Here is an 18,014-nt window from a genome sequence, read left to right on the forward strand (position 1 = left end):
CACACTTACAGTAAATTAATCTATGACAAAGGAGGCAGGAATATACAATGGAGAAAAGATAGTCTCTTCAATAAGTGGCTCTGGAAAATTGGACAGCTACATGTAAAATAATAACATTAAAACACTCTCTAACATTATGTACAAAGATAAACTCAATATAGATTAAATACCTCAATGTAAAACCAAAATACTATAAAATTCCTAGAAGAAAACAGAGACACAACATTCTTTGACATAAACTTTAACAACATTTTTTGGGATCTGTCTCATAAAGGAAATAAAAACAAACAAATGAGACCTCATTAAACTGAAATGCTTTTGCATAGAAAAAGAAGCCATTCTGACTTACTTCACTCAGTATGAGAGTCTCTAGTTCCATCCATGTTGCTGTAAATGGCATTATTTTGTTCTTTTTTATGGCCGAGTAGTATTCCATTGTGTATATATACCACTTCTTCCTAATCCAATCGTCTGTCAATGGACATTTGGGTTGTTTCCATGTCTTGGCTATTGTGAATAGAGCTTCAATGAACATGTGGGTGCATGTGTCTTTTTTAAGGAAAGTTTTGTCCAGATATATGCCCAAGAGTATGTATAGATTTCTATGGTGCCTCCATACTGTTCTATGTATAGATTTCTAAGGTGCCTCCATACTGTTCTCCATAGTGGTTGTACCAGCTTACATTCCCACCACCAGTGCAGGAGGGTTCCCTTTTCTCCACACTCCCTCCAGCATTTGTTATTTGTGGACTTATTAATGATGGCCATTCTGACTGGTGTGAGGTAGTATCTTGTGGTAGTTTTGATTTGCATTTCTCTAATAATCAATGATGTTGAGAATTTTTTCATGTGCTTGTTGGCCATTTGTACATCTTCCTTGGAAAAATGTCTATTCAGGTATGAAAATAGAATGTGTACATGTATGTGTAACTGGATCACCATGCTGTACAGTAGGAAAAAAAATCGTATTGGGGAAATAACAAAAAATAAAAATTAAAAATAAAGGGAGTTCCTGTCGTGGAGCAGTGGTTAACGAATCTGACTAGGAACGATGAGGTTGCGGGTTCGGTCCCTGCCCTTGCTCAGTTGGTTGATGATCCGGCGTTGCCGTGAGCTGTGGTGTAGGTCGCAGACGCGGCTCGGATCCTGCGTTGCTGTGGCTCTGGCGTAGGCCTGTGACTCCAGCTCCGATTCGACCCCTAGCCTGGGAACCTCCATATGCCTTGGGAGCGGCCCAAGAAATAGCAACAACAACAACAACAACAACAACAACAACAAAGACCGAAAAAAAATAAATAAAAAAAATAAATAGATAAATAAAATGATAAAATTCAAAAAAAGAAAAACCATTGACAAAAAAAAAAAATGACGACATACTGAATGGGGGAAAATATTTGCGGATGACCTGATTGATGAGGAATTACTATCCAACATATAGAAATAGCTCATACAACTCAACATAAAAAGAACAAACAAGAATTCTGTGGCGGTTCAGTAGCTTAAGGATCTGGCATTGTCACTGCTCTGGCTCTGGTTATTACTGTGGTGCAGGTTTGATCCCTGGCCTGGGAACATCCACATGTCATGGTCATGGCCAAACAAACAAGCAACCTGATTAAAACATGTGCAAAATAACTGAATAGAAATTTTTCCAAAGAGAAAATGCACATGGCCAACAGGCATATGGAAAAATTCTCAACAACGCTAAACATCTGGGAAATCAGAACCACAAAGAGACATCATCTCACATCTGTCAGAATGGCTTTCATCAGAAAGAACACAAATAAATAAAAGTTTTTGAAGATGTAGTTAAAAGGGAACCCTCATATACTATCAATGGGAATGTAAATTGGTCCAGCTACTGTGGAAAGAACTTTACATTTGAGGTTCAAGGCGTGGGATCCTCTGTCCAGGGTAGCACTGTCTGGTCCTCCCATCTATAGGTGGATCCACTCATCCTATATTCTCTATCTTTCACTCCTTGCCTCAACCAATGATTCTTACTTAATCTTACAAATATATGTTCTATATTCGCTATTACTTAATGCTAAAATTATAAAAAAACAAATTAGTGAACACCTCACTCCCTTCATTTTATAAAATAGTAGCTTAGTAATGACTTCATCCATTATGACTTTATTATTTGGAGCAGGTTAATCATTCCCTCTGAAACATATATATACACACACATTCTAGTGAACATAAATGACTCCCTACTTGATCATCTTAATTGAAATAAAAATGCCCATTCATTTAGTATGACAAAAAATTGAATATACCAACTATATCTAGGGAGTATTTAGGTGATAGACATACAGCAATGCTAGAGATTTTAGGTGCTAGAAATACTACAGTGAACAGAACAGTAGTCTTTGTCATCATGGAGTTTATATTCTAATGGCAAAAGCCATATTTAGTAAATAACATAGTATAGTATAGTATGGTATATTATATTGTATAACATTTAATCTCTCTCTGTAGTATATTTGGTATAAAAAAAAAGACAATGATATAAAGTACAAAGAAAAATAAAACAAAGCAAGAAAATGGAAGGTGACTAGAGGTGGAAGTCCAGGGCACTTTTTGAAAGAGTGGTCAGGGCTGAGCTCTGAAGAGTCATGAATGAAAGCAAGGAGCCCTTTGTGCAGAGCTCTAAAGGAAGCAGGGAGTGATAACACAAAAATCTGGTGATGTCTGGCCAGGGCAGAAGTTAGTTAAAAGGCCATTCTGGCTGGAATGCATGATTAGACATTAGAATTAAATGAAGCCGTGATAGACAAATAGCCAAGGCCCAAATCCAGTGGGGCCCTGTAGACCTTGCATAGGATTTTGCATTTTATTCTTAATGATATGGGAAGTCTTTGAAAGTCCCATAAGTAATCTTTTTAAAGCAGTACTGGTGAGGTTATTTTTGGATTCTGGCATTACTAAAAGTCCCTGTGATTAAGGAAGAAACTTTCTCAAATTTTCCTTTATTACATGAAATAAAATTCTTGTGTTAAAAAAGTAAAACGTTTCCTTTTATTATATATTTTTAGCAAAGATATAGAACACAGTGTATTGTGCCACTTTATATAAATTTTTTCTTTTTCTAGAATAATTGGATATTTTTGTTCTATTTTTAAATCCCCAATTTTCATTAGATCTTAACATATTAACATTTGTTTCTCTGTTCTATGTTTTCTCAAATTACTCTTTAAAATATAAAGAGATACTTATTGTTATATTTTCTCCCTTTTTGATGGATTTTTTTTTTTTTTTTTAATTTTTAAATGGTATGATGAGGTGAGGTCTAACTTGCCATGATGTCTAAGTTTCTCTACCAACACACTGTGGAAATTCATTGATCTTATTTTGTACAAATAGGGCCAAATTCCCTTTCATAATACAAACACACAAACAGAAGTCATACTTTTGATGTGTTAATCCTTAATTTATAGAGTGACATTTTTTTTTCATTTATTAAATGACTAGTGGCAATGATAGGCCAATTACATTGTACAAAGTAGTGAGAGTAGGAGTTCCCGTCATGGAGCAGTGGTTAACGAATCCGACTAGAAACCATGAGGTTGCTGGTTCAATCCCTGGCCTTGCTTAACCGCTTAAGGACCCGGTGTTGCAGTGACTTGTGGTGTAGGTTGCAGACGCAGCTCAGATCCCCCGTTGCTGTGGCTGTGGCCTAGGCTGGTGGCTATAGCTCCGATTGGACCCCTAGCCTGGGAACCTCCATACGCTGCAGGAGCAGCCCTAGAAAACGCAAAAAGACAAAAAAGGATTTTATTTTCTGCCAGCTGAACTAAACCAGATAAATTCAATGAATACTTTTTGGATACCACATCCCATCAGCTATTTTCCCCATTTGTTTTATTATTCTTTGTGATGAATTTAAGATATAATTTCATTCTTTAAGTTGTAATTATGTAATACATTTTGAATTTTGTTTTTAAAATCCTTGAATTTGGCCTTCTCTTAAAAGATAGTAATTTTATTAAAACTAAACTTTGGTAGGCCTAAGTTAAAAAATACATTCAAAGGGAATCACTTTACAATATAAAATCATTATGCTGTATATTTTAAATTTATATGACTTCATTTGTCAATTATATCAATTTGGATGTTTAATTAAAAACTTAAGGGGAAAAAACATGTCAAGATAGCTTCAAAAAAATGTAGGTATTCAGATGGATCTGTCGAAAATGGATTAGTCTATTCCATCTTCTAAACTCCAGCAGCTTTAAATCTTAACAGTTTTAAGAGCACACCTGCACTTTTGCATAAATATCAAGTATTCAAATTCCTTTTAATAAAGAAATAGAAAAAAATTGTATAAAAGATACAGGTTCCACCTGCCTTTAATAATAAGCAGGTGGTTATTGCCATTATTTGCATTTTTAAAAGCTAATATACATTTTTTATCTCTAAATATGTAGGGAAATTATTACAAATTATCCTAAGTATATCAATCAAAATTAGCAATTCATTCCCCTTTATAATTTATTAAGCTTTACTAAACACAAATGAATTTTGCAAGAGAAGATTACATATATTTTTTATTTCTGACTTTATATGTTAATACAACAAATTAGATTGCATTACTTCTTCCAGAAATTCCAACATGATCTTCCACCAGATCAGTGTTTTTTTAAAAGAAACATTTTATTTTTCCTGTGTTGATGACTTACTATAGCTAGAATCACCTAAATCATGTTTTGGGGAAGGAAATATTTCATTATTTTTAAATTTTCTATCTGAAAATTTTTCACCTTTTCTATTTTACACATAACACACAATAAAAATAATACACACGGTATCAATTATACCATCTTAAAACTATTTTAAAATGTACAGTTTACTGTTCGGTTCATTGTGTATTTAAATATGTACATAGTGTTTTACAGCCATCAACACCAGCCACCTCTAAATTTTCAAATAGTAAAACAGAAACTATCTGTGAATTGCAGAATAACTCATTTACCCTTTCCCACAGCCCCTGGTATTCACCATTCTACTTTCTGTCTCTAAGATTTGGATACTCTAAGCACTTCATATTAAGAGTCCTTGTCATTAAGGACAAATTAAGTATTTGTATTTTTGTGACTGGCTTGTTTCATTTAGTGTAATGTCCTTAAGGTTCATCCACAGTATAGCATATTGCAGAATTTCCTTAATTTTTAAGGCAAATATATTTTTTTTCATTGATGTATTTATATTTGGCTTATCCATTCCTCTGTTGATGGACATTTGGGTTGCTTCCACATTTTAGCTACTATGAATAATGCTGCTATGAATACGAGCGAACCAATATCTCTTGGAGATCCTGCTTTCAGTTCTTTTGGGTGTTTACCCAGAACTGGAATTACTGGATTAAACGGCAATTTTACAATCAATTTTTTGAGGAATCTCCATTCAGTTTCTCACAGAAGCTGTACCCTTTTACATTTCACCAGCAATGCTCAGGGATGAAATTTCTTCACCTCCTCACGAATACTTGTTCGTTTCTTTCCTTTTCTTTTTTAAGTAGCCATCCTAATGGCTATAAGGTGGTATTTCATTGTGTTTTTGACTCTCATTTCCCTAATGATTAGTGATGTTACGCATCTTTTAATATGCCTTATTGACCATTTGTGTATCTTTTTTGAGAAATGTCTATGCAAGTCCTTTGCCCATTTTTGAATTGTATTGTTTGAAATTAAATTTCTTTGTATTTAAGTGTTAGGAGTTCTTTATGCATTCAATATTAATACATTATCAGACGCATGATTTGCAAATATTTTCTCCAGTTCTGTGATTGTCTTTTACTCTGTCAGTAGTGTCTTTTGTGAAATAAAAGTTGAAATTTTCACGAAGTTTTAAATTTTCTGTTTATCTATTCCTGTTTTATTACTTATACATTTTATGTCATATCTAAGACTTTTGGTGGCAAACCTAATGTTATAAAAATTCTTCCCTGTTTTCTTCTAAAACTTTTATAGCTTTAGATTTTAAATTTAGGCCTTCAATACATTTTGAATTAGTTTTTGCATATGGAGTTAGGTAAGCGAAGCCAGATCGAACCTGTGTCCTCACGGATACTAGTCAGATTTGTTTCTGCTGAGCCATGACGGGAAGTCCAAGAATAATTCTATTTTAATAGCATCAAGAGATTAAATATTTAGGAATTAACCAAGGAAGTAAATATATGGCTGTTATTGGTTTGAGGTAATTTCTATTTCTAATTTTTTGAGTGTTTCTGTTGAATTTTGAATGTTGAATTTTGTCAAATGCTTTTTCTGCATCAATTGAGATGATTATGTGTTTTTTTCTCTTCATTCTAAAATTGTGGCATATTATATTGATTAATTTTTGTGTGTGGAAACATTCTTGCATTCCAGAAATAAATTCTGCTGGGTCATTTTATACAGTCCTTTTAATGTGCTGCTGAATTTGATTTGCTAGCACTTTGTCGAGAATTTCTTCATTAATGTTTATAAAGAATAGTGGCCTGCAGTTTTATTTCGGTAGCATCTTTGTTTGATCTTGGCATCAGGTTAATGCTGGCCTCAGAATGAGTTAGGAAGTGTTTCTTCCTCTCAATTTTTAAAGAAAATTTACCAAAAAAAATTTGGTATCTATCATTCTTTAAATATTTGATAGAATTTCAGTGATGCCATGGAGTCCAGGATTTTTCCTTTGACGTGAAATTTTTGATTACTTACTCAACTATATCCCTAGCAATAGGTTTTCTCACATTTTCTATTACCTCACAATTTAGTCTTGGTAGATTTTGTGTTTCTAGGAATTTGTCCATCTCAACTAGGTTATCCAATTGGTTGGCATATAGTTGTTCACAGTACTCTGTTATCATCATTATTATTTCTGTAGAATCAATCATAACGTATCCACTTTAATTTTTTTTTTTTGTATTTTTAGGGCTGCATCCATGGCATATGGAGGTTCCCATGCTAGAGGATGAATCAGAGCTGTAGCTGCTGGCCTACGTCACAGCCATAGCAGCATGGGATCCCAGCCACGTCTGCAACCTACACCACAGCTCACAGCAATGCCGGATCCCTAACTCACTGAGCAAGGCCAAGGATCTAACCCACTAGTTCTCATGGATACTAGTCGGGTTCATTAACAATTGAGCCATGACGGGAACTCCCACTTTAATTTTTAATCTTAGTATTTGATTTTGTTTTGTTATAGTCTTTGTAGCTAAAGGTTTCTCAACTTTTGTTAATCTTTTTGAAGAACCAGTTTTTCATTGATATTCTGTCATTTTTCTGTTCCATCTTTCTATTCTATTTCTCTTTTCTAATCTTTATATTTTCCTTAATTCTGCTAGCTTCATTTAGTCAGTTCTATTTTGTTTTTTGTCTATTTGTTACTTTGCTTTTTTTTGGTGGAGGGGCACACCTGCAGCATATGGATGTTTCCTGACTAGGGGTCAAAAGGGAGCTGCAGCTGCCAACCTAAACCGCAGCCATAGCAGTGCCATATCCAAGCTGTGCCTGAAGTCTACACCACAGCTCATGGCAATGCTGGATACTTAACCCACTGAGCCAGGCCAGAGATTGAACCCTTATCCTCATGGATACTAGTCAGATTAGTAACCCACTGAGCCATAGTGGGAACTTCCAGTTCCTTTTTGTTGTAAAGGTAGGTTGTTGGTTTGAAATCTTTCTTGGTTTTGTTTTTGTTTGTTTTTAAGTAAACATTTATAGCTATAAGTTTCCTCCTTAGCTCTGCTTTTCCTGTGTTCCACAAGTTTTTGGTATATGGTGTTTTCATTTTCATTCATTTCTAAGTATTTTCTATTTTTATGATTTCTTCTTCATCAGCTGTTTCAGGACATGGTGTTTAATTTCCACTATTTTGTGTATTTTAGAGATTTTGTTGTGGTCATAGAAAGTACTTTTTATCATGTTTATCTTTTTAAATTTATTGAGTCTTAATTTGTGGCCTGACATATGACCTATCTTGAAAAATGCCCCTTGTGCTCTTAAGGATAATGTTTTGCTATTGTTTGGGGACAGTGTTCCATATCTGTCTGTTAGATCTAGTTGGTATTTTGTTAAGTCCTCTATTTCCTAACTTATCATCTGTCTGGTTATTTTATTATTGAAAGTATACTGAAGTCTCCAACTGTTACTGTAAATGATTTCTCTCTTCATTTCTGTCAAGTTTCGTTCCACGTATTATGGTCTTTCAGTGGTGTGCAAATGATAGTTATATCTTCTTGCTGAATTATAATTTTTATTAACGCACAATGTCCTTGTCTCTTGTAACATTTTTGGATTTAAAGTCTATATTTTCTGATATTAATATACCCATACCTACTCTCTTTTGGTTGTTATTTGCATGGATCACCTTTTTCCATTTTTTCATTTTCAACCCAGTCTCACTTTAGTCTTTGAATCTAAAATGAGTCTCTTATCTAGGTAGCTTACAGTTGGATAATATGATTTCAGTCATTATGCCTAGTCTGTCATTTGATTGGAGAGTTTGATCCACTAACATTTAAAATAATTACTAATAAAGAGGGAGTTTCATTTTGCTACTTTTTTCTATGTACCTTATAGCTTTTTTGGCCCTCATTTTCTGCATTGCTGTCTTCTTTTGTGCTTAGTCAATTTTTTTTTTTTAAGTGAGATGTGTAAATTATTTTCTCATTTCCTTTTGTTTATATCCCATAGTAATTTTCTAATTGGTTATAGTGGAATTCATTTCATATTCTAAAACTGTAGCATTCTGATTTGAATCCATACCACTCTAACCTCAGTAACGTACAAAAATCTGTTCCTTTACAGATCCATCCCTATTCTCTTGGTTGTTTATATCACAACTTTGCACCTTTATACACTGTGTTCCCAAACATGGATACATTAGTCTCTTAAATTACGTAGAAAACAAAATTTGGAGTATAGAACAAAGTTATAATAATGCTAGCTTTTAGAATAATATTTTTAATGTATTAGTCTTTTAATGTCAAAAAGAAACAGTGCACTTAAAAACCATTGCTACAGCAGGACTAGCTTTTATAATTGCCTATGTATTTATCTTTACTGAGATCTTTATTTGTTCATATGTCTGTAATTACTGTTTAGTGCCCTTTCATTTCACCTCACAGGACTCCCTTGAGCATTTTTGCAGGGTAAATTAAGTGGTAACAAACTTCCTCAGCTTTTGTTTACATGGATTGTCTTAATTTCCCCCACTTTTTTGAAAGACAAGTTTGCCAGATATAGGACAGATTTTTCCTTTAAGTGCTTTAAATAAATTGTTTCATTGTCTTTTGTTCTCTAGAGTTTGTGATGGGAAATATACTGATAAGTTTATTGAAGATCCTCTCTATGTGATGAGTCACTCCTTTCTTGCTGCTTTGATGATACTCTCCTTTCATTTTTCTCTTGAAAATTTGATTATAGGTGTCTTAGTATGGGATTCCTTGAGTTCATCTACCTTGATATTTATTGAGCTTCTTGAATGTTTATATTCAGAGCTTAAGTTTTCAGGTGTTATATCTTCAGTGTTCTCTCTGTCCCTGTCTCTCTCTTTTCTTTCTGGAACTCTTACAGTGTGCTGTTGGCCCACTGGTTGTGTCCTGTCCACTGGTCCCTTAGTCTTTGTTCAATCTTTCATTTTTCTCTTCCTCAGATTAAAGAATTTCCATTGTCCTATCTTTAAATTTTTAGATTCTTTCATATCTGCTTGTGAATACCTCTAATGAATCTTTCGTTGTGTTATTGCAGTTTTAAACTTCATAATTATGTCTTTATATCTTTTTAAGTTTTCTCTCTTTATTGGTATTTCCGTTTTGGTCTTACACTGTTTTTTTTTTTTTTTTTTTTTTACTTTGTCCACATCTTTATTTAGTTATTTAAGCATCTTTAACACAGTTGTTGCAAAGTGTTTGTCTAGTATATCTATCATGAGGTCTTTTTCAGGGAAGTTTCTGTTGATATCGTTTTTTTTTTTTCCTTTGGACCATGATTTCCTGTTTCTTTAATTTTTTTAATTACAAATGTAATTTTTTAATTACAATTTAGAAATTAAATTTTTTTTAAATTACAATGCCTTGTAACTTTATGTTAAAAACTGACATTTGAATCTAATCATGTGGTAACTCTAGAAATCAGATTCTTTCTTTTCCCCTGGGTTAACCTAACAATTTTTAGTATCATTACTCTTTATTGTTTTGATTTTTTAAAAATTACTATTTTAGTCTGTGTCTCTGCCAAGGATCAGACTAAGATGTAAATATAAGATCTTCTCAGGGTGCCCAGTTTTTTAAATCCCCAGAAAGTCATTTCAGCCAGAGGAGGAGGAGCAGCAGTTATGAGGGAGGTGCAACAACTATGGCTACGCACTTCTTTGCACTCTGTGATCCAAAGCCACAATCAAAGATCAGAGCAAGAGCCCAGATATTTGGAAGATGTGCTGATGTGCTGGTTTTTTACCCACCCTGGTTCCCACAAGCTCTGTGCAGGTTGCTCCAGGAATATGTGTAAGGTGCCTACTACTTGGTTGAGGTGGATATGGTGGCTGCTAACAGCTGAAATGACCAAAATTTACCATAATGTACTGTCCACGTCTTCCTTTGGAAGTTGCAAGCCTCTCATAGGCTCCAGAATTCTAAAATATTTACATCAAACAGATTCTTTCAGTACAGTTGTTGTCTAGGTGGGGAACCAGCTTCCTGGTGCTTCCTACTCTATCACCTTCCTAGACTCCTCCCTTAACATATGCATTTCTTAGTATTCGTTGAAATTTTCATTTGTAGACATTCTTTGTACTTTAAAGGTTAAGATTCAGAGTATTTTTTTAAAAAATTATGAGGGATTCCAATGGAATTGTTCAAGTGAGCATCCTCAGTTTGTATGATGTACTCATAAGAAAATGAATTATGCAAATGAAAGCTTAACCATATAATTATCTGCATTATAATTTAAATTTTCCAAAAACATATTTTTACATGGCCTAAGTCAAATAGTTTAATATGTTTTAAAATAGCTATATAGAAAATGATGTAATATTTTTAGAAAAGGCTGAAAATATTATTGGTAGATGAATTTTTGTCACTAGGCTTTTAGGGGTATGAAAATCCCTAAAATATGAATGGCAATCATTCATATTAATTTGAAATGCTTAAACAACAAGATACAGAAAGGAACACACATGTTCCCAAATACCTAGAGAAAATAAAATGTTTCTATGTCCTGAAATTCACTGGAAATAGCAAACTGTTAGAACTAGAGCAGATATCTGAGTTCACTGTAGAGAAAATTGTGGCCTCTACAAGAAATTTTGAGTACTAATGAGTTTAACAACATAGCATATACCATTCTTAAAAACAAGGAGAGAAAAAAAAAATAGAGAAACTGAAAACTATGGGGAAAAAAAAAATAAACTGCCCAGCTTGCATTTGGTGCATTAGTTCAGAACCTTACTCATATTCTAAGGGAATTTCTGGGCTGTCTTTATGGTTTGGTGTGTTGCATAATAGAGAACATAAATGATACAGCATGACAAGTTCATTCCTTTTTATTTGGAAATGTGGCTAAGAACCTTGAATGGGATCTATAAAACAAAATGTTTGATTTAGTATTAAAATGACAGAATAAACTGGCCAAAATGCACTGTAGGCAAAAGTAGCTGGTAAATGCCTCTTTTCTACAATAAAAGTCTTAAGAATCAGAACTCTTGATAATCATATAGTTTAATTTGACTTTGCTCTGAATTTCTCATTGTTGCGTCTTTCTGCGATTATGTGTCCCTATGAACTATAGGAAAAATTGCTGAGTTGTATCTATCTTATAGTGCTGGGAGTTTATGAAGATCATCAGCATGGATTCACATTGTTCATTCTAATGAGAATCCAGAAGCACACAATTAAGTAAAATATTCTGAGAAAGAGACTGTGCCCTTTAATAGCTTGACTTAAATCTTGAAAAGCGTATACAGAATTATCATTTTTATTAATTTGCCATTTTTCTTTTTCCATATAATTAATGTCTTTGGGAAGAAAGAATACATTTTCCTTACATTCAGGACTCTTTAGAATCCTGTTTACAAATGATTTTCTGTACAGGCCAGGATACAATTGTGAGACAATGCAAAGTTTAAGACAGAATCCAAGCTTTGCTACTTCTTGGCTAGTTAATTTTCTGAGCCTCCATTTATTTATCTATGAAATGGAGACTACATCCAAACTACTCTAAGTATTATGTGAAATACCATAAAATTGGATTTCAATATTAGATTTTTCGCTCAACAAATAGTCCTACTGGGGGAAGTAAAATGTACTTTAAATGTTTGGCAACACAGGAATAGAGTCAATAAATTAATGATAAAGGATAACAACAATAGATTTAGCAAATGTCCTTTCTGGGACAGTATTTTGAAAGTCATGTTTTATTTGACATATTTTTTTAAAATGTCAACTCAAAAACTCTTTATTAAATTCTTATTCTGCATTGAAAATATATAAGCTCTGTAAGGGCTGAAGACAGTATATATGTCATGTGTGATATATGTTCTGCTCATAAGATTGTTACGACTAAAAGCTTCTTGTAATAAAACATCCAAATACAAAAACTGGAGTCATAATCAATAACAGAAAAAATATGTATAGGAGTTCCCCGGTGGTTCAGAGGGTTAAGGATCCGGTATTGTCACTGCCGTGGCTTGGGTCACTGTTGTGCAGCAGGTCCAATCCCTGGTCCCGGAACTGTCACAGGCACAGCCAAAACGAAAAAAGACAAAATATTTATAAGTGTTATTAGGAGGTTAAATAGCTAAGAGGAGGCTTGCAGTTTTTATTGCCATGGTGCAGGGAGGAGCAAGGATTCAATTACAAAAGCTTAACTTATGCTTCCAATTCCTGCCCCCAAAAAAGAAGGAAAAGTAGGTTTATAACATGAAAAAAGCAGTTAGTCAATATAGACATTTTGGAAATTAGCATATTTGTGAGTGAAAAATAATATTATGATCACTTTTAATCATCAAGTGATTTCCTGAGTAGTTTATAAAAATCTATTGTTTTAGACTACAGAAGAAAATTTGGGGAATTATATATCTATAATATTTTACATATTAAGTGGATCCTAAAAAAATCTGTTGAATTCTTTCTGGATGAATAATTTCTAAATGCTAAGAAACATTATATTGAAATGAAACAAGTATGAATAGTACATGAAAAAATTTTGGATGGAACATTTCTATTTTTAAATCAAGACTTTTACAAAGAGAGTATATTTCAAGGAGAACCCATTTAATTTCAAGTGACAAGTACTTCTTGAGTAAAATCTTACATCAGTTAAAACTGTTTTTAAATTGTTTTATTGTTTTTGTGCATAGTTTATACTCATGATGATAAAAGAATATAAAAGAGAAAAGTTTGAAAATTCAGAAATGAGGAGCTGTGATTTTTATAAGGTGTCATCAATATACTATTTTGAGAAAAAGCCCCACATAAGCAGCACATACTCATTTAATTAATTTTTCTTCCTACTGTTTATTAAAATAAATATCTATATAAATTATTTATTACAAAGAATCTATCCATAAATTTAAGTCTGTAAGGTACTCTTAAAAATATAAGATCCTATTCTTCTGCAGCTAATAGAATCTTCATACACATTATTTGTACAAAAATACAAATTTATATTCTCAAAAGTAAATGAAAGTATAATTGAACCGAGATGATTACTTACATAAACGTCCTAAGAAAACTTAAAGACACTTTGCATTAAGAATGAAATTATTCCTGAAGTCACTCTTAAGGATGTAAAGGATAATTGGAGTACAAGTGTTAAAAAGTGCTGCATTCTGGATAAGAAAAATAAAAAAAAAAATTTTTTTCAGCTTATTGCAAACTTCTGCAGAAATGAGTCAGAGAATTATCTGTCAAAAAAAAACCAAAACAAAACAAGGAGTTCCCCTTATGTCTCAGCGGTAATGGACTCTACTATCTATAAGGATGCGGATTCGATTCTTAGCCTTGCTCGGTGGGTTAAGGATCTGGTGTTGCTGTGCCCATGGCTGTGGCTGGCAGCTGCAGCTCCAATTGGACCCCTAGTCACAGAACTTCCATATGCCACGGGTGTGGCTGTAGAAAGACAAAAAAAAAATAAACAAAAACTTCATTTTTGATTTATTTTTTAAAGAACAAAAGCTGAATATTAGGTGAGAAACTTCAGGGATTTCATTATCTTTTTAGATTCATCTGAGAAAGTCAACAGAAAGTGTAATTTTGAGTGATCAGTTCTATCCTAGCTAAGCTGTTTGATTTCTTCTAGCTGTCTGACCTGTTTCACAGTTCTCTACAACCTGAGCAGTTCCATTTTGGGGGTTAATACAGCTCTTCTATATCATGGGAGTGCTTATCTGCTTACACTGAATGACAGGAAAAACCCATAGAGAGATCTGGGTTTTAAAAGAGTGAAGAGAGCATGGCTAAATTTAATCTCACTTTAGACCTTTGCTCAGCCTAATTAGTTGGCAAAATATGTAATTTATTTTGCTCCAAGCGTTGTAAATATTCTTTAGCCTCTGCTTGTCTTGACAGCCAAAGTAAGGAATTTACAATCCATTATTTAACAAACAAAACTCTTGTTCGACTTCTTTTAATAACGTCCAATGTCCTTCTTAAAGAGAGACTACAACTTCAGAGTTTTCTCTCTAGTAATATCATTTGCATATTTGTAAAAATAATACTTAAAAAAGCTCATGTTTTCCTTTCATTTGCCAGTTAAAAGTTCCTTTTTTTTTTGTATTTCAATATTTTGCTGTCCTATTTACATGTATTGCAAGGTGACAAAATGGTCATTTATGAAGCCCAGGTATATTTAAATCAGGCAGAAACATTAAATTAGGGAAACCAGATTCTTTTTAGAACCTATTCCTGTTGCCATGACAAAAATCCATGATTGTTTATAATTTTCAGAAGAATTACATTGTGGTTTCTAAATCATGCTGATTGAAAATAACTATAAAAGACCTTAATGTGGGCCATTTGTCCTCAGAGAACGTTTAGTGGCTTGTAATCTAGACCTACTTTCACCTAATTTTTGAGTTTGAATTTCCAATAAATTATAGAGAAAGAACTCATCCCACACCTTAGTTTGTGGTTCTGTTGTTCTATTGTATGGACACATTTGGAGAAAGAAAGTCTTTCATTAGCTAACTTCATAATTTGAGGTGCTCTATTATAGCATCCACAGCCTTCATATTTCAAGTGGTGGTTTGCTTTCAAGCCCTACCTCATCTATTCAGAAACCCTATGTTTGGTAATATGCCAGTAAATTATGGATATTTTAATGCATATATATTCTCATTTAAGAAAGGCAAGTCAAATTACAGATGCAGGCTCTGCCTCCCCTGATCTTTTCCTTTCCCACTCATTAAATTGGTCCTGATTTATAGAGTTCTTTCTATTTCACACAGTAATCTTTATGTTCACAGAATGTTAATAAGCTTCCTAATAAGGGTTATTGTACCAAAACCTTGAGCCTCAAAACTCAAAAACAGACCTACTGCTTGTATATAAGCCTTGTAAGACTGGCATTAATAGGTTTACTTCCATGCCTCTCCCCTATAATTTGAAAGCTCCTCTATAAGGCCTCCTCCATCGACTTTACCTCTGGGTGTTTTAGTCCAATGTTGTAATAACAGTTCAGCCATCATTTTATCCTCTTTTCTCCTCTCCTCCATAAACTTCTATGCTGTGAAATTCAATCCCTAGGGAAGAGTCTTGAACAGAAATATAAGAGCAAAGCGGGGAGGGGGATCAACTCTGAATTAATTGATCATAATGTAATTAAAGAAATTTCCCCTTGGTAGAGGCAGAGGGACACACAAACCTTTTTACCATCCCTATGAAATGTTAGAGAAAGAGGAATGCTGACAATCCAAGCCAGAAAGAGCTTTCACTAGAGTTACTCAGATAATTCAAGTAAAATGTGGAACTGCTATTCTTTATGTATGTGTATGGTGTGGGGCGGGGGGGAGTGTTGTTTTTTTTGTTTAATCCAGTCCAAGTAATATCCTCAATTTTCCCTGATTTTATATGCTCTGATACTTTGATAGCTTTCTTGTTATCAATTTTTAACCTGAAAGGATGAAAAATCTGATCTCCAGACTTCTGATGAAATGAAGAATTTTATTTACGATTGGAATTGTGCGCTTCAAATTCCGTTGCTTTCCTTGTTTGATAGTATCAAGACAAACAATTGAATATAAGCATTACCAGTTGCTCTCACCTACATAGCTGAGCGACAGTCTATCTCCAATCTTAAAACGATATTAGCAGCTGCATCTTTACATCATAAAATATGGAGAGCCATATCATATAGCAAAGTTGGCTGTAGGAATAAAAACATCTATGTCAATCTCTCATAATTCTTGTGTAGCATACTCTCTATGTAGATTATCTGTGTACATGTTAATGACTAAAGTATCGCTCTTTTGCCTGTAAACATAAAGTATATTTCCATTAAAAAGAGACAAAGATGAATAAATTTTAGATTATCATTATTCTGTATTATTTCACAATCTGGATATAATATTCCCATTTGCATTGATAATTGATGTATATAACTTCCTTCAACTTAATTTTATACTTTTGTTTCTATGACATTTAATAAAAGTGTCTTTATTTAAAAGTTGAGAGACCAACTCAGCCCAAGACTTGATTGAATCTCAGTCAATGGTGGAATCTGGCCCAGAGCAACATGACTGCTTTCTTGAGTCTTAAAGCATGCATCAATAAATGTCTTGTTACAAAGGTTGTTGCAGTCTGACTAGTCCTGCCAGAGTCTCTCATATGTCCCCACGCTGCATTACGTCATTCTTCATTAGAGTAAAGAAGATGGTAATCAAACATAAACTACCACATGAAGGTATTTATTGTCCAAAGGCCCAAGCATTTTTGTTACAAGGCCTTAAGAATAAATACTTTTATAAAGCATTAATCTCTCACTTTGGTTTTAAATGTGCTATATTTATAATTTATTAAATTATAAAATATGATAAATTTTTTATCTCTCGAATTCCTAACCTTGAGTAGAAGCTTTCTCTCCTAAGGTCAGTAAGATTTCAACTTCTTAACATTTTAACTTCCTAACTTAGTTTGATTTCTTCTCCCTTTCTGGACTCTTCATGACCAACTTTATCTGTGCACTGTCTCTCCATTGTAGTGGTAATTTATTTCTTGGGCTTATATTATATATCTCACTAATTCCATCCAGGTCACTAGCCACCTGAGTTTGGGTTTCCTGAAAAATCTCACAGGTGGTTGGCCTATCAGAAATAATTGAACTCAAGTCTTGATTTTCTGATATATCCTTGCAGCTTCTTCTAATCAGTTGGATTTCCCTGCTAATCAGTCTTTCCCAGTTGGCCTCCCTTAACTTTGAGACCATGTGTTTTCACCTGAGTCTTTTGACAAGACAATGAGCTCTCAAGAGCAAGTTCAGTCTTCTTTCAAAGTAGAAAGATGGAGAAATACAAATGTAAATTTCACTAATAGGAAATTTATCCTTTCTAATCATTTTGAATTATCCATACTGAATTAAAGACTGGTTGATATTTTTGGTATTAATATTTATCTAGTATATATGGCAATATTGAGGAGAAGAAGGGAGTGCAAGGAAATATCAAAACAAATTTATTAAGTATTTTCATGAAGGGAATAATAAATTTTACCTAGTGAATATATATCATAAAGGAATCAGAACTATGTTTATAAATTATATGGGATTTTATTAAACATGTACATTCTATAGTCATAATTCTTGTTAATAGCCCTACAAATATGATCCCAATTATGTATGATTTAATCTTTTATGATTGATTATATCTTCTATTATGAATTGATTATTTGACTTGAAGTTGTTATGTAAATGGGACATAATTTCCCTTTGTTCATCAAGGCCATTTATACTACTTAATTTTTTGCTCTGTTTAGCAAAAGCAGTAAGGGTAGAGCAACTATGGAATTTTGTTAGTTTCACCAAAGAAATTTGTAAAAATGC

At 33.3% G+C, this 18,014-nt stretch overlaps 1 protein-coding gene across 3 annotated transcripts in view; it reads left to right on the forward strand.

Moving 5' to 3' along the window:
* The window catches only part of NCAM2 (neural cell adhesion molecule 2), a 494,205-nt gene that overhangs the window by 424,868 nt on the left and 51,323 nt on the right, over positions 1-18,014 (forward strand). The window lies entirely within an intron of this gene.

This window comes from Phacochoerus africanus, chromosome 1 (genome assembly GCF_016906955.1).
Source record: "Phacochoerus africanus isolate WHEZ1 chromosome 1, ROS_Pafr_v1, whole genome shotgun sequence".
NCBI classification, from domain to species: Eukaryota; Metazoa; Chordata; class Mammalia; order Artiodactyla; family Suidae; genus Phacochoerus; species Phacochoerus africanus.